Source organism: Neofelis nebulosa, chromosome 8 (assembly GCF_028018385.1).
Source record: "Neofelis nebulosa isolate mNeoNeb1 chromosome 8, mNeoNeb1.pri, whole genome shotgun sequence".
In the NCBI taxonomy this organism is placed as follows: Eukaryota; Metazoa; Chordata; class Mammalia; order Carnivora; family Felidae; genus Neofelis; species Neofelis nebulosa.
The window spans coordinates 11427584-11442492 of record NC_080789.1 but is presented as its reverse complement, the minus strand read 5'-3'; positions in this window follow the sequence as shown (position 1 = coordinate 11442492).

Sequence of the window (14909 nt, the reverse complement as noted above, 5' to 3'; positions counted from 1 at the left end):
TACAGCGAATTCTACTCCACTGCCTCCACGATACCAAGGGCCTTCTCTATATTCTTGATGACTAATGACAGCTGCCTGACTGTCACTGGGTTCAAAGAGGTCAGAGAATTTTGGAGCCATGAGGGCCCCTGAGAAATTCTAGTCTAACCCCTCCCTGAGCAGCTGTAACAGCTAGGGCTGGCATATGTTGAGCACGTACTGGCCTTATTGGAAGCACTTTAAAGGATTAATTGGCTTAATATTCATGTTCCTATCTGATATGCACAATAACCCCTGTGGGACTTGTATCATCCCTGTTTGTGGTGGGGAAACTGAGGCCCAAATAAGGGAAAGTCTAATGCCCAGAGTCACAAAGCTAGTGAATGGCAGCACTGGGGACTGAACGCAAGTAGACTGTCGACCCCTTTGGCCCCAACAGGGAGCTGTCCAGCCTCCAAGACCTCTCACACTTTCTCCCATCCTAGAGAGTAAATATTTATTGAGTTCCTCTCAGTGAGAGTGGAGTACCGTATGCCAGGCATGTGCTAAACCCTTCACATCCTCTCTCTTGTTCGATGCAGTGACTCTGGGAAGAAGGAGTGATCACTGAGGTCCATGGACAGCCCAAGGTCATGTAACACGTCAGCGGGAGTCAGAACTGGCCTCAGGTCTCCTAGCTCTTGAAACTGATGTCCTCGTGCGTTTCCTAGGTGCGGTCTTACCAGTTTCATTAATAAGCTCTCTTTGAGTGCCTACCCGAGGCCAGATGCTGTGCCGGTGGCTGGGGTTACGAAGTCAAGGTGACAGAGCCCCAGGCGGTTCTGTTGCATTGTGGCCCTGTGGGAGGGGCGGCCAGTGCTGCAGACCTGTTTTCTAGAGGAGGCAGGAATCTGGATTTTGTGTGAAGTCCCCCTGACTCTTAAATGTTGGCAATGCGCTTAAACAAAACACTGCGGCCTCAGTAGAAAACCTCCTCTACCCAGCGTGGAGGCAGGCGATCAAGCAACGACGATCCGTGACTGCTTGGGGTTAAGTGTTGGGGAGGAAAGGACTTGTTGCATTAAGAAAAAATACTCTTTGGGGGCGCCTGGGTGGCTCAGTCGGTTAAGCGTCTGACTCTTGATTTCGGCTCTGGTCATGATGTCCTGGTTCGTGGGATCGAGCCCCACATCAGGCTCCATGCTGAGCATGGAGCCTGCTTAAGATTCTCTCTTCCTCTCTCTCTCTACCCCTCTCCCCTGTGCACGTGCGTGCACGCACACACACACACACACACACACACACACACACACTCTCTTTCTCTCTCTCTCTCTCTCGAAACAAATAAATAAACATTAAAAACGAAGAAGAAAAGAACAAATACTCTTTGCTATGGTCCCTGGACCAGCAACATCATCAGCACCACACAGTGACTTGTTGGAAATGCTCATTCCTAGGCCCCAGGCCAACTGGGCACTGTGGGTTGGAACCACGATCTGTTTCTGGCAGCCTTTTTGGTGATTCTGCTGCATGCTACTGTTTGAGAACCTCTGCTCTTGGGTCATGCCAGAACCCACCTTTATCCGTTTTCTCTGCTTTACTGCTTCTAAAACTCCCTAAGACCCTTTCTACCCCGGGGCCTCTCTACTTACTGTTCTCAACGTGGCTGCATGACTCTTTCCCTCACAACCTTCAGATCTTTGTCCAAATGTCGTCTCCTTGGAGAGGCCCTCCCCGAGCACCCAGTTTAAAGAGTCACCCCAATCTGTCAGTGTCCCATCTCTTTGCCTTTACTTTCTTCAGAGCGCTCCCCACTCCCTGATATTATATCCTATACTTACTTGCTTATTTGTGTAGTATCTTTCTCCCTCCCCTAGAAGGTAAGCTTCATGGGAATGGGGACTTGGTCTCTTTTGTCCTCCCAAGATCTGGGACGGTGCCCAGCCTGGTCAGATGCTTGGTAAATATTGTTGAATGAAGGAAGGAATCTTGTAGAGTTTACCCTTCTGGTCGTTCATTCATTCTACAAGCACTGACCCTTGAGCAACACAGTTCCTGTGCAGGCAATAGGCTTATTGCTGGAAGGGGTGCCAGGTCCTCGGCTGCCTCCCGCCCCGTCGTACAGCTCTAGACCAGTAGAACCCCCAGAGCCTCTAGACACGTAGGCTTTGTGGAGGCGAAGGGGTTAAGAGCGCTGCCCCCCCACCCCCACCCCAAAGCCAGGGACTGGGCTGTTTGGGCTGATTTGGAAGCGAGGGCTTTGGGCGACGCGGCTGCTGACAAGTTGTTCCCAGGGACTGGGCCATCATTCTGGATGCTTCCCGACAGCCCGGACAAACAGCGTGTGCCGCAGCTGCGGCTCAGTGCCAGGGGCAGCCACGACATTCCACACGCACGTGCCCGCTGCGTGGCCCAAGCCCCTCTGCCGCTGCCCCAGGGGGTTCTCCTTTGCTGGGGCCACTTCTGAGAGCCTCATTCCTCGCAAAGTGTTCTTATTAGCAGGGTTGCTGAATGCAACATAATCCCTTTGGGTAAATAAGAGACTTCACGGGAAATCCTCTGGAGAGTTACTCAGCATGAATCTTCGAGAAGAATACCTTTGGTACAATACAGCAGGTTTGCTCTAATGCCCTCCTCATGTCAGGGGGCAGTGCAAAAGAGAGGGCTCGAAGATTTGGGAGAATTTTACGTATTTCGATCAGGGCTTGTCAACCCTTTGGCACTTTTGACATTGTGTATTTGTTGCAGGGGGCTGTGCTGTGCATTATAGGGTGTGTGGTGTGGCAGCATCTCTGGCCTCTACCCACCAGGTGCCAGAATCCGCTCCCTCTCCCAACGAAAAATGCCTCCAGATATTGCCAAATGTCCCCTGGTGGCCCAGATCATCCATGGGTGAGGACCGCTGATGTGTGAACCCAGTGAGCAGGGAATATTGATTGTTAAGTTGAAATCTGCAAGGGCTGGTACTCAGACTCTGGGTTTGAGTCCTGCTTTGCTTCTCCAGTTCTGTTTCGTCATCCCTGCCCCTGTGGGTGCCACAAGGATCAGCTGAGTTAACGCACACGAGGGGTCTAGAACAGTGCTCTAGAACTTCCTGTATCGCACTGTGTCGCATCTGCCTTCTGGCGCACTGCCTTCTGATGGTAATGACCTTTGCTGTTCGCTTTGCGACTTGTTCACGTGGACCTGGTTGTTTACGCCAGCACCGAAGCAGTGCTTGGCGGTGGCCATCTCCAAAAAGGGCGGAGGAAATGTGACTCGTCTTATGCGCGCCCCGAATGCCAAGTGGGAGTCCTAAGCAGCGGCCTCAGAATCGCACGGAGGCTGCGATGTCCCGAGTCCCCCAGCAGGGGGCAGCAGCAGCTGGGAAAAGGCCCTCGGCGGGGAGGGAGCCAAGGGCTGCCTCCAGTTTGGATTGACTTAGCCGCTGCGCGCATTTAAAGTGGAGCAAATCAACCCTCCAGAGCCACGGCGGCCTCCTTTAACAGCCCGTGATAGCTCCTCTGTGGGAGCCAAGGGCTGCTTTTCTAGAACATTCCACACTTAGCATTTCTGTCCGTTTCCAGATGGCTCAGTCTGAACCCAGGCCAAATTGTGCTACCGGCAAAGTTAGGCTGGTTCCTGTTGCTCCGTGTTCCTTCCCCGCTCTGCTCAGGCCGCCCCATCCTGCCCGCTTGCCTGAGTGACACAGTGCCTTGTCCAGGTAGCATCCCAAGCAGCTGCACCCCGTGCTCAGGCGCCATCTCCCTCATAAAAACAGCATTCCAGCGTCTCATTCTCTCCATTTCTCGGATTTCACTTTGACCCCCTCCCTTGCATTTCCTCCCCAGCAGCCGGGGACATCTTTACAGTTTTGAACAGACAGCCTCTTCCCTGGGTTTAAAATGTAAATGGTGGAAGAGGATATACAGAGAGCATTGCCTCCTACCCTTGACCACAGGCCTGCAGTCCCCGTCCCCAGGGGCTACTGCTCTTACCAGATTCTTGTATACCTTTCAGATATTTTACGTACCTGCAGCCCACGAACATTCTTGCTTATCCTTTCCCTTATGAATACAAGCTGTCACACGCACTCTTCTGCACTTTGAGTTTTCCGTCTGATAATATACTTTGGAGAGGCTCCGTGTCAACACCCAAAGTGCCCCTCTTTCTTTTTTTTTTTTTTTTTTTAGTGCTTGTGTCCTATTCGCTTGCAGAGAGTGGTCTTTCGAAATCTTGTCATATTTCCAATGCAACCTCCTCAAATGCTTCCTACTGCTTTCCCCCAAAGAGCTGCCAAGCCTGGTGAGCAGGTCTTTGCCTGCCTAGCTCCCTTTTTGTGTCTAGGGCAGCCTGGCTTAATCCGTCCTCAAACTTGACCTGCCTCTCCTGCCCCAGGGCCTTTGCCCCTGCTGTCCCCTCCTAACCTAGTTTGCTCCCGCTGTGCTTTTCGTAGCTCAAACATTTACTTACTCCCCATGTCCTGTACCTTCCATAGCAGCGTTGACCACTGTTTGTAGCACAATGATTAAGTCATAGGCTCTAGCGGCACCTGGGTGGCTTAGTCAGTCAAGTATCAGACTTTGGCTCAGGTCATGATCTCATGGTTTGTGGGTTTGAGCCCCATACCGGGCTCTGCCGTTAGCACAGAGCCCGCTTCAGATCCTCTGTTCACCTCTCTCTCTGCTCCTCTCCCTCTCTCTCTCTCTCAAAAATAAGTATTAAAAAAGAAAGAGTCATAGGCCCTAGGCCACAGTCCTGGGGTTCAAATCTCAGCTTGGGCACTCTGTAGTTATGTGACCTTGGGCAGCTTGCCACACCTGTGGCAGTGGAATGGGAACAGTAATAGATCCTTCATCCCGAGGCTTTGGCGTTGAGGATTCAGTGACTGGATGAGTAAGCACAGAGCACGCCTCCATGCCCGTGGTGACAGGGGCACATCTCTCACCCACTGGGTGCAAACCCCGGAGGGCAGGGACCATATCTTTGCAGCATCACATCCCAGTGCCTAGTATAGAGCAGGTGTTCTATAAATATGGGCCAAATCTACAGGGCACATTTACAGATTAGAAAGAGTGTCTGGAGGAATCATCGTAGGAACCCGGCGGCTTTTTAACTGTGCCCCCTGTGATACTGGCACAGATAATAACTGCCGAGAGTCATCGGCCCTGGTGCCAGGCCCATCCTTAGGTGATCCTCACAACAGCCTCGACAGGTGGGTAACATCGTTATCCCTGTTTCCCAGGGGAGGAAACTGAGGCACAGCGAAATCAAGTAACTTGCCAGAGGCCACACGGGAGCAGAGGCCGGTGGTCAAATCCAGGAAGCTTTGTAGGAAACGATAAACATCTGAAACACATCGTCCTAAATCCGAGCCGGTTATATCCGTGATTGAGAGGGGGCTGTGCTCAGGGGCACCCGTCCCGTCCCTCTCTGCCTGCTTCAGTTCTGGGCCGGTTTGGAGACTCGACTCAAACACCGGCTCCTTCCTCCAGCCCAGCAGTTCGTGTCCTGATCTGCCTCTGGGCCCTCAGAGAGGGGAGGCAGCCAAGCCCTTCACCTGGGTCTGGGTCCCCTGCTATCCTGTCCGCCCGCTTGCTTGCAGAAGGAGACCGTTGGTCTGCTGCACTCCCCACACCTCCCTGCAAAGCTTCCCGTCCTGCTTTCCTTCCGTCGCCTCCCCCCTGCTCTGCAGTCTGCTGCAGTCTTCCCCCCTGTCCGGAGTCACTCACGGACAGGCGGTTGGCTCCCATGCCAGGCTGCGGGAACGCGGGACCCTGCACTTCCTGCGTGCCAGGCCCACGGTAAGCACTCGGGCCTCATGGTAGCCTGGCGAAGGGCGGACCGTTGCGAGCCTCCTCCTGCAGACAAGCAAACGGAGACACAGACAAGTTTAGCAACATGCCTGGGATCATATGCTTGAAGCAGCGGGGCAGGATTCAAACCCAGGCAGGACGGTTCCGTGAGCCACAGTCCTGGTCATTTGGCCACACCATCTCTGAGGGAGCCTCTCTGCCAAGTTGGCATGGCCAGCCTCTGCCTTGCTCCGCGGGGCCCTTCTTCCTGGTTCTTCTGTGCCCCGCCCTGCCTCATGAGTGGTTTCTCTCCAGTGCATTTCGTCCATTTCTCTGCTCCCTCCTCCTGGAATAGCAGTCCCCTAGGGCTTCCTCTTCTGCCTCCCTTCCCTCCCGGTGCTCCCTGGTGACTGCACTCAGGCTGTGACTTCCCTCCCGCAACAGAGGCGGCCTGACACAGCCGGACTTGGGGATAAAAACACCCCTACTCGCTCTCTCAGAGAGCGACTGTGAGGGTCCAAGTGTTGCTTTGCAAACTGTGAAGTACAGGGCAAAGGTCAGGGCTGGCACCATTACCATGATGGGCTCCATCCAGAGGTTGGATCCCGGTCCCCTGCTCCGAGTAGTCTTGGAGTTTGTCAGCCCCTGAATGACAGCCTGCGACTAGGCTGTGAAAATACCCGATAGCCATTCCGAGTGAAACAGTTGAGAGGCCTTTTCCAAATGGAGCCACAGAGATAAACACAGGCTGGCCAAGCACGTCACCTGGCCGGGCCGCTTCCGGGCCACCTCCCGAGCCTCTGGTGGCTGTAAATGGGCATGATTGCTTGAGGCGCAGGCCTCCTCCACCCTAGAAAAAAGGAGCTGGTGAGATACAGCAGCACAGAGCCCCTCGACTTATCAACCACCGTGGGCCGTGTGCCCAAGGGTACAAGCACCTGGCTCTCGCAGGTGCCAGAGGGACAGGAGGACAGATTTTTAAGTCAGCAGATCAGGATTCAGAGTGTGACTCTGAATAAAAAAATGTCTCTGGTCCACTGATATGACCCTCAGCATCCCCAGAGAGAGTTAGACATCCTGCTTCCTGGGAAAGATTCTTAAAATCTCACAAATTTAATCTTTGTCGGGGGGAGGGGGGAAAACAAACCAGTTCTGGGACGTGCGAACTGCAAATATACCAGGTTGTGTCCAGTGGTTCCTCAAAGCACGGACACCTCACCTGTCTGCTGGCTCTGTCCTGTTCTCTCAAACTTCAGCAGTTGGCACGTCCATTTTCCAGGTGAGGAAGCCGAGGCTCAGTTAAATGAAGTCAATGACGCGTCTGATTCCACATGACTAATAGGCGGGGAGAGTGGGATTAGAATTCACATCTCTTTTCTCCAAATCTCACTCCTCCGACTGCTGTCTGGCTGGCTTTGGGAGAGCTAACGAACTTGGCCGAGCCTCTTTGCAAAACGGGACAAATGACCCACCTCTGACAGCTGGGGGGATTAAATGAGGTGATGCACGTGAAACACGTGATCCAGCCACAGCGTGAACCCTCAGCAAATGCGGGGGCCTGTGGCTACTCTAGAGCACGCTGTTATGGAATGAATGAGTGAGTGAGAGAATGACTTGGGTGTGCTCCTACCCTCTGTGGGGGGGGGGGGTGGTGGTGGTGAGAGCCTTCCTTGCACACAGATGCTGGCGAGGATGCGGAGAAAGAAGAACCCTTCTGCACTGCTGGTGGGAACGCAAGCTGGTGCAGCCGCTCTGGAAAACAGTATGGAGGTGCCTCAAAATATTAGAAATAGAGCTACCCTATGGCCCAGCAATTGCACTGCTAGGTATTTATCCAAAGGATGCAAAAATGCTGATTCGAAGGGGCACATGCACCCCCATGTTTATAGCAGCACTATCGACAATAGCCAAAGTATGGAAAGAGCCCAAATGTCCATCGACTGATGATAAAAAAGATGTGGCATACATATATAATATATATAATACATAATATATATTATGTAATGCAAAATATATAATATATCATGTCATATCATATATCAATCATATACAATATATGATATATAATATATATTATATATACTATATACCATATATTATATATACTATATACCATATATTATATATACTATATACATATATATTATACTATATACTATACTATACTATATACATATATTATATATATAATATTATACATATATTATATGATATATAATACACACACACAATGGAGTATTACTCGGCACCAATAAGAATGAAATCTTGCCATTTGCAGCAACATGGATGGAACTGGAGGGTATTATGCTAAGTGAAATAAGTCAGAGAAAGATAAATATCACATGATTTCACTCATATGTGGAATTTAAGAACATACGAGCAGAAGAACATAGGGGATGGGAAGGAAAAACAAAGATAACAGAGAGGGAGGCAAACTCTAAGAGACTCTTAAATAGAGAACAAACTGAGGGCTGCTGGTGGGGTGTGGGGTAGGGGGATGGGCTAAATGGGAGGTGGGCATTAAGGAGGGCACCTGTTGGGATGAGCCCTGGGTGTTGTTGTAAGTGATGAATCACTAAATTCTGTTCCTGACACCATTATTACCCTACACATTAACTAACTTGGAATTAAATAAAAATTTTAAATTAAAAAAAAAAAAAAAGAAAGCAAGCCTTCCTTGCAAGAAGCCCAAGAAATGAAGGCAATTTCCTTTAGATGCAAATAAAGTGCCCACGGAGGCAGTTGATATTGGCAGAATCGGCCACCACTTCCTCCGTGTTATTCACATTCTGGATGATCTTTCCCAACGCAGAGAAAGGACTGGCTCCCGGAGCAGACCATCCATCCGCGACCGGTCTTTTTGGCAACGCTGACAAGGTGGCGTTTTGTGATGATTATGCAAGAAACCTTCCAATAACTGACCCTCTGCTCCAGCAAAAAGCTTTGAATTTTGCAAGAACTGCTGGGGCACAGCAATTTCTCATCTGGCTCCGGCTCGCCCGGCAAGCGTCACAGCCACCCCAGAATTGTCTGGGAAGCACTCTGCTGAGCCGATGGCCCTCTGCTCGTTGCTCCAGAGTGAACAGATGTGAGCACTGGGTGACAAGTGGCCCACGATCTGCAGAAGCTGGAGTGGTAAAGAGGCGCGGGCGTCTTGCCGGGGCGCGTCCAGGTCGGCGCCGCACACACTGCGGTGAGCACAGAGAACGTGAGAATGTTCAAGAGCCGGTCCCTCAGCTGCCACCTCCCTGCCGTGTCCCGCTCTGGGGCAGCAGGTAGCCGGCTACTTGTTATTTGCACCCCTAAATGTGGATGCGCCTGGGGCTGTTATGCCTCTAACCCCACAGAACAGAGGAGTTTTGTGGGTCCGAGCTCGGGCTCTGGGGTCCGCTCCACCAGAGATGGGCCCGGACTCCAACACCGTTTGGGTTTGGGATTCTCCCAGAAGCACACCCCAAGCAAGGACTTGAGTACAGTGGTTTGTTGTGAGCTGGTTCCTGGAAGCCTCACTTGCGGTGTGGGGATGTGAGACAGGCAGGGGAAAGGAGGGGATGCCACTAAGCCCACCCCCGCTGTGGGCCGCTCAGCCCTGCTGGGGACTCGGGGAGACTGCGTGGGGCACGCCTGGAGTCACCCCAGCCGAGGGCGCTGGTGAGTTCTTATCTGACTCGCCGGCCAGCTCTGAGGGCTGTGCAGCTGGTCCCCTTGCACATCAGCCTTGCCCTGAGGTGGGGGGGGGAGGGCTGGAAGTCCACAGCCAGGAACAAAAACCCCTTGAACAGTGAGTCTCGGGTCTTCAGAGTGAGGACTGGGGTCACCGCAGCATCTGCTGTGATCACTCCCCCAGCACATCTAACCTCTCTGTGCCTCAGTCTCCCAGGCTGTGAAAAAGGGACAGTGATACCATTACTGGGGCTTGGCATAAGGATTAGGGGAGAGAGGATATAAAGTATAAGGCAGGGGCGCACCTGGGTGGCTCAGTCGGTTAAGCATCCAACTTCGGCTCAGGTCATGATCTCACGGTTCATGGGTTCAAGCCCCGTGTGGGGCTCTGTGCTGACAGCTCGGAGCCTGGAGCCTGCTGCGGATTCTATGTCTCCCTCTCTCTCTGCCCCTCCCCCTCTCACGCTCTGTCTCTCTCTCTCAAAAATAAATAGCATTTTAAAAAAAATTTAAAGCACAAGGCAGAAGACATGCCCGACAAGCATTGTTGTTATTATTACAGTTTGCTATTTCTTCATGTTTCTGGAAGATCCTTCTCCTCTTAACCAAAGAATTCCTGTTTATCCTTCAGATGCCCAGCTTAGATGTTACGTCTTCTACTTTTCTGCATATATTACTGTCCTGGGGCTACTGTAACAAATGGCCACAAATCTAGTGACTTAAAATGGTAGGAATTTATTCTCTCACGTTTCCGGAAGCCAGAGTCTGAAATCAAGGTGTCGGCAGGCCATGCTCCTTCTGTAGCTCCGGGAAAGAATCCTTCCTTGCCTTTTCCAGCTTCCCGTGGCTCTGGGTGCTCACTGGCTTGTGGCTGCGTCGCTCCAACCTCTGTCTCCTTCTTCACGTGACCTTTTCTGTCTCTTCTGATGACACCTGTTGCTGGATTTAGGGCCCACGCTAATCCGGGATGGTCTCATCTTGAGATCCTCACCTTCATTACATTTGCAAAGACCTTCATTCCAAGTAAGGTCACATTCTCAGGCTCCTATTGGACATGCCCGTTCAACCCACTACACTACGTTTTCTAAGCTTTCTTTAGTTCCTGCCGGTGGGTTAGAATTATGTTTGTTTTGGGGCGCCTGGGTGGCGCAGTCGGTTAAGCGTCCGACTTCAGCCAGGTCACGATCTCGCGGTCCGTGAGTTCGAGCCCCGCGTCAGGCTCTGGGCTGATGGCTCGGAGCCTGGAGCCTGTTTCCGATTCTGTGTCTCCCTCTCTCTCTGCCCCTCCCCCGTTCATGCTCTGTCTCTCTCTGTCCCAAAAAAAATAAATAAAAAACATTAAAAAAAAAATTAAAAAAAAAAAAAAAAAGAATTATGTTTGTTTTATGTACTAACTACAGCAAAACTCGACCCAACAGGGACTTGCTGTGCTGTTGTCAGAACCTCTCAAGTTTGGCAGCTCCCAGGGGCCCTCGGGGACTCCCAAGTGTCCCATCACCAGCCATGACTTTCCTCTCTATGGCTGTAAGAAGCGTAGACAGGGCGAAGGAGGAAGGTGAAAGCCAAAGACGAAGGGGTCTGCTTCTCCGGAAGCTTCCCTACAAGGCCCACCCAGGGATATATGTTTACATCTCATAGACCAAAAATGTATTCCCGGCCAGGTGTCTTTCTCAGGGCACATTGCTATCGCGTCCCCAGGGGGGATTGTGGTAGAAAGAAGGAGGTGAATTAGGGATAAATAGACAAATTAAAATATAGTATAGTTTGGTATCATATCATATCATATATCATATCATATCATATCATATCATATCATATCATATAAATGTGTCACCTTTAAACAAAATTCACATCACAGATCTTCCCCACGTTATTATAGAATATCCACATGTTTGGCTTAAATAAACAAATAGTTTATTTGTGGGTGCCCATACTTTCTTCAGCCTGTCCCTCCCAGTGGACCGCAGCCCCTTTTCTGGACACAGTGGCCCCGAGGGAGAGCAGGGCCAGGATGTGGGGGTTCAGCTGAGCCCAGCGGAGTAGAGCAGCATAAGGCACGGCAGGAACAGCAGCTTGTGGTGATGCTGCTGGAGCGAGTCAGCGAGGGGACCAGGAGGTAGTTAGCACACCTAAGGGACAGCAGAAACCTGCGGGAGGGACATTAAGTGCGAACCAATCTCCTTTGAGCGTGGCAACCCCAGCCCACGGCTTTGCCCAGGTGGCGTTCTGAACACTGGGTCGGGTCAGGGGGGAGAAAGTAAAAAGAATGATCTAGAAACTTTTAGGACATGACACCCTCTTGGGGTCCGTCTTTGGATGACCAAGGTGCTCAGTGGATATCTGGTGAGTGAGTGATTCGATAAGGTAGCAAGCAGCCAGGGGAGGTTCAATGCATTTGTAGGGGCCCGTAAGACCAATGCATCTCAGAGTTGGAGGGAACCCGCTGTCTTCCTGCTGATGCACGAGTTCTTTCAACAAGTTCCCTCGTCTCTATTTGCATGCCTCTCATGACGGGATGCTCACTGCCTTGCAGTGCCCAGGAGCTCAAAGAGCAGATGGGCTTTGTTACATTTAGGCGAGAGCTGCCGTTTCATGAATCCACTTGGTCCTGATTTTGTGCCTGTGGAATGCGGATCTCTGTGTGTATTTACTCCCCAAAGGTATATTAAGCCCCTCGATTGTGCCAGGAACCGTGTAGGTGCTGGGGTTACAATGGTGAGTCAAGTCCGCGTGGCTCCAGCTCTCAGGAGACCTGGCAACCGAATGGGGGCCTAGATGATGACGATCGAGGGGAAATTCGCATCACATACAAAGAACCATTTTCCAGGGAACAGTTCAGTGGCCATCTCGCACCACCACACCCGCCTCTAGCCTCAGAACTTTCCCATTGTTCCAGAAGAACACCCCGTACCCATTCTCCATGTTTTCACTTCTTTTGGCTATACACCTCGGAGTGGATTTCTGGGGCTATCGAAAGTCTATGTTGAACTTTCTGAGGAGCAGAAAGTTCATGTGGAGCCCAACACAGGGCTTGATCCCACGACCCTGGGATCATGACCTGAGCTGAAATCAAGAGTTGGAGGCTCAGCCAACTGAGCAATCCAGACAGCCTTGAATGAGAGTACATTTAAATCAGTGGACTGAGTAAAACAGATCGCCCTCCCTAATATGGATGGGCCTCATCCAATCAGTTGAAGGCCTGCATGGAATGAAAAGGCAGTCCTCGCCGAGTAAGAGAGAATTCTTCAGGCTGAGGATGTAGGGGAGGTAGGAGAAGAAGGTGGGCTCTGAATCCAGGCTCCTCATAGTTTGAATCCTGGCCTTGTCCCCCATCGGGCAGAGTGGGGTCAAGCAAATGGGATCTGGAGCGTCAGCCAAGCCACTTACACTCCATTTTCTCATCTGCAGAATGGCAATGATGAGGGTACCCTGGCTTGAGTGCCACCACCCATGGGAACCTTCCTTTGGCCCTCAGGAGCCCCTTCCTTTGGCCCTTCATAGAGCCCTAAATGTGGGTACTTCTATACTTCCCTGCGGAGACCTAGGAAAGAAGAAAGAGAGGTAAGTTGGGTGAAGGCCTCTTGGGAATGCGAGCTGGTGCAGCCACTCTGGAAAACGGCATGGAGGTTCCTCAAAAATTAAAAAGACAACTACCCTATGACCCAGCGATTGAACTACTAGGTATTTGAGGGACACAGGGGTGCTGTTTCGAAGCGGCACGTGCACCCCTGTGTTTAGAGCAGCACGATCGACAAGAGCCAGAGTCTGGAAAGAGCCCAAATGCCCATCGATGGATGAATGGATAAAGAAGATGTGGGGTGTGTATACACACACACACACACACACACACACACACACACAATGGAGTATTACTCGGCAATCAAAAAGAATGAAATCTTGCCATTTGCAACTACGTGGATGGAACTGGAGGGTCTTATGTTAAACGAAATTAGTCCATCAGAGAAAGACAAATATCATATGACTTCACTCCTATGAGGACTTTAAGAGACATAGGGAAGGGAAGCAAAAATGATATAAAAACAGGGAGGGGAACAAAACATGGAGGACAAACTGAGGGTTGCTGGAGGGGCTACGGGGGGGGGATGGCTAAATGGGCAAGGGGCATTGAGGAAGACGCTTGCTGGGATGAGCACTGGGTGTCATACATAGGGGATGAATCACCAGAACCCGCTTCTGAAATCGTTATTGCGCTAGATGCGAACTAACTTGGGTGTTAATTCAAAAATAAATCAATAGAAATAAATAAATAAACATAAAGACCAAAAAAAAAAAAAAAATGTTGGGTGAGAGCCCTTTGTGACATAGTTTGGGTTCCAGGCCGGCTGCCCAGGCCCTTCTCTGGCTGGACCGATAAAGGAGGAGGCAGAGTGGTCCGAGAGCACCGGGCTTCCGTCCCGCACGCTGAGCTGCCCCTTGCCGACGGCTTTCTGATGCTTATATAAGCCTGAATATCAGCGTCAACCGCTCCAAATCTTTCTAGGACAATTGTCCCCCGTAGAACGGCCGCAGAGGCACGGGAGGTGGGGGATCTTCGGCAGGGGAAGCAGAGCCAGACGGAGGCCATACTTTGGAGAGAGGTCTTGCCATTACTGTGATGACCCGATGGGGTAATGCTTCTCAAACGCTTAGCTGTGTCGGGCACAAGCAGGCGCTCAAAAATTACCTGTTGGATAAAAAACAACAACAACAACAACAAAAAAACAAAAAACCCTAAAAAAAAAAAAACTAAAAAAAAAACTAAAAAAAAAAAATAAAAAAAAATCATTTGTTGAGCGTCTGAATAAATGTTGGCTATTTTCCTTTTCCTTGGCTGTGTCATTTGGGCAAGTTCTCTCACCTCTCTGAACCTTTCTTTCTTTCTTTCTTTCTTTCTTTTTTTTTCTTTTTCATTCGTAAAAATAGAGACTGTTCCCTTCCTTGGAGGGTTGCGGTGGGGATCCAGACGTGGGATATACAAAATGTCTGGCACACAGTAGGTGTTCGAAGGAGACAGAGGCAGGTTTGGAGGGCAGTTCTGTCCAGCCTCAAATCTGGAGCCCTTTACACTCGTGTTCTCCACACCCGTGGCTGCAAGAAGGGAGAGTCCGCAGCCCCGACTTGTCCCATCCATCCTTCCCCCCTCCGATCCTTCTTCGCTCCCTCTTCTCTCACTTTTCAGCGTCCTCTCCGCACTCCGGGACGTTCAATCCATCACTCAGTCCTCTGTCCACACAGGCAGGCTGCTCCCTGCTCTTATCAAAGGCCACTCATGCTCCTCCTCCCCGCCCTGGGCTCCCTCCCTCCTGGTCCCCAGCCTCTCCAGGACACAAGGGAAATGGAGATGATGAGTGAGCCTAACAAGGAAGAAACTGAGTTGTGTTCAGCCGATGAACAATTGAAGAGGGTGGTGACAAGGTCCTCGGGTGACTCCGGCTGGAGTCTGCAGGATGCTGGGCTCAGAGGACTTCCCTTGTGCCCCACTCCTTGCCGAGGTGGAAGGTGTCCGAGGGCGAG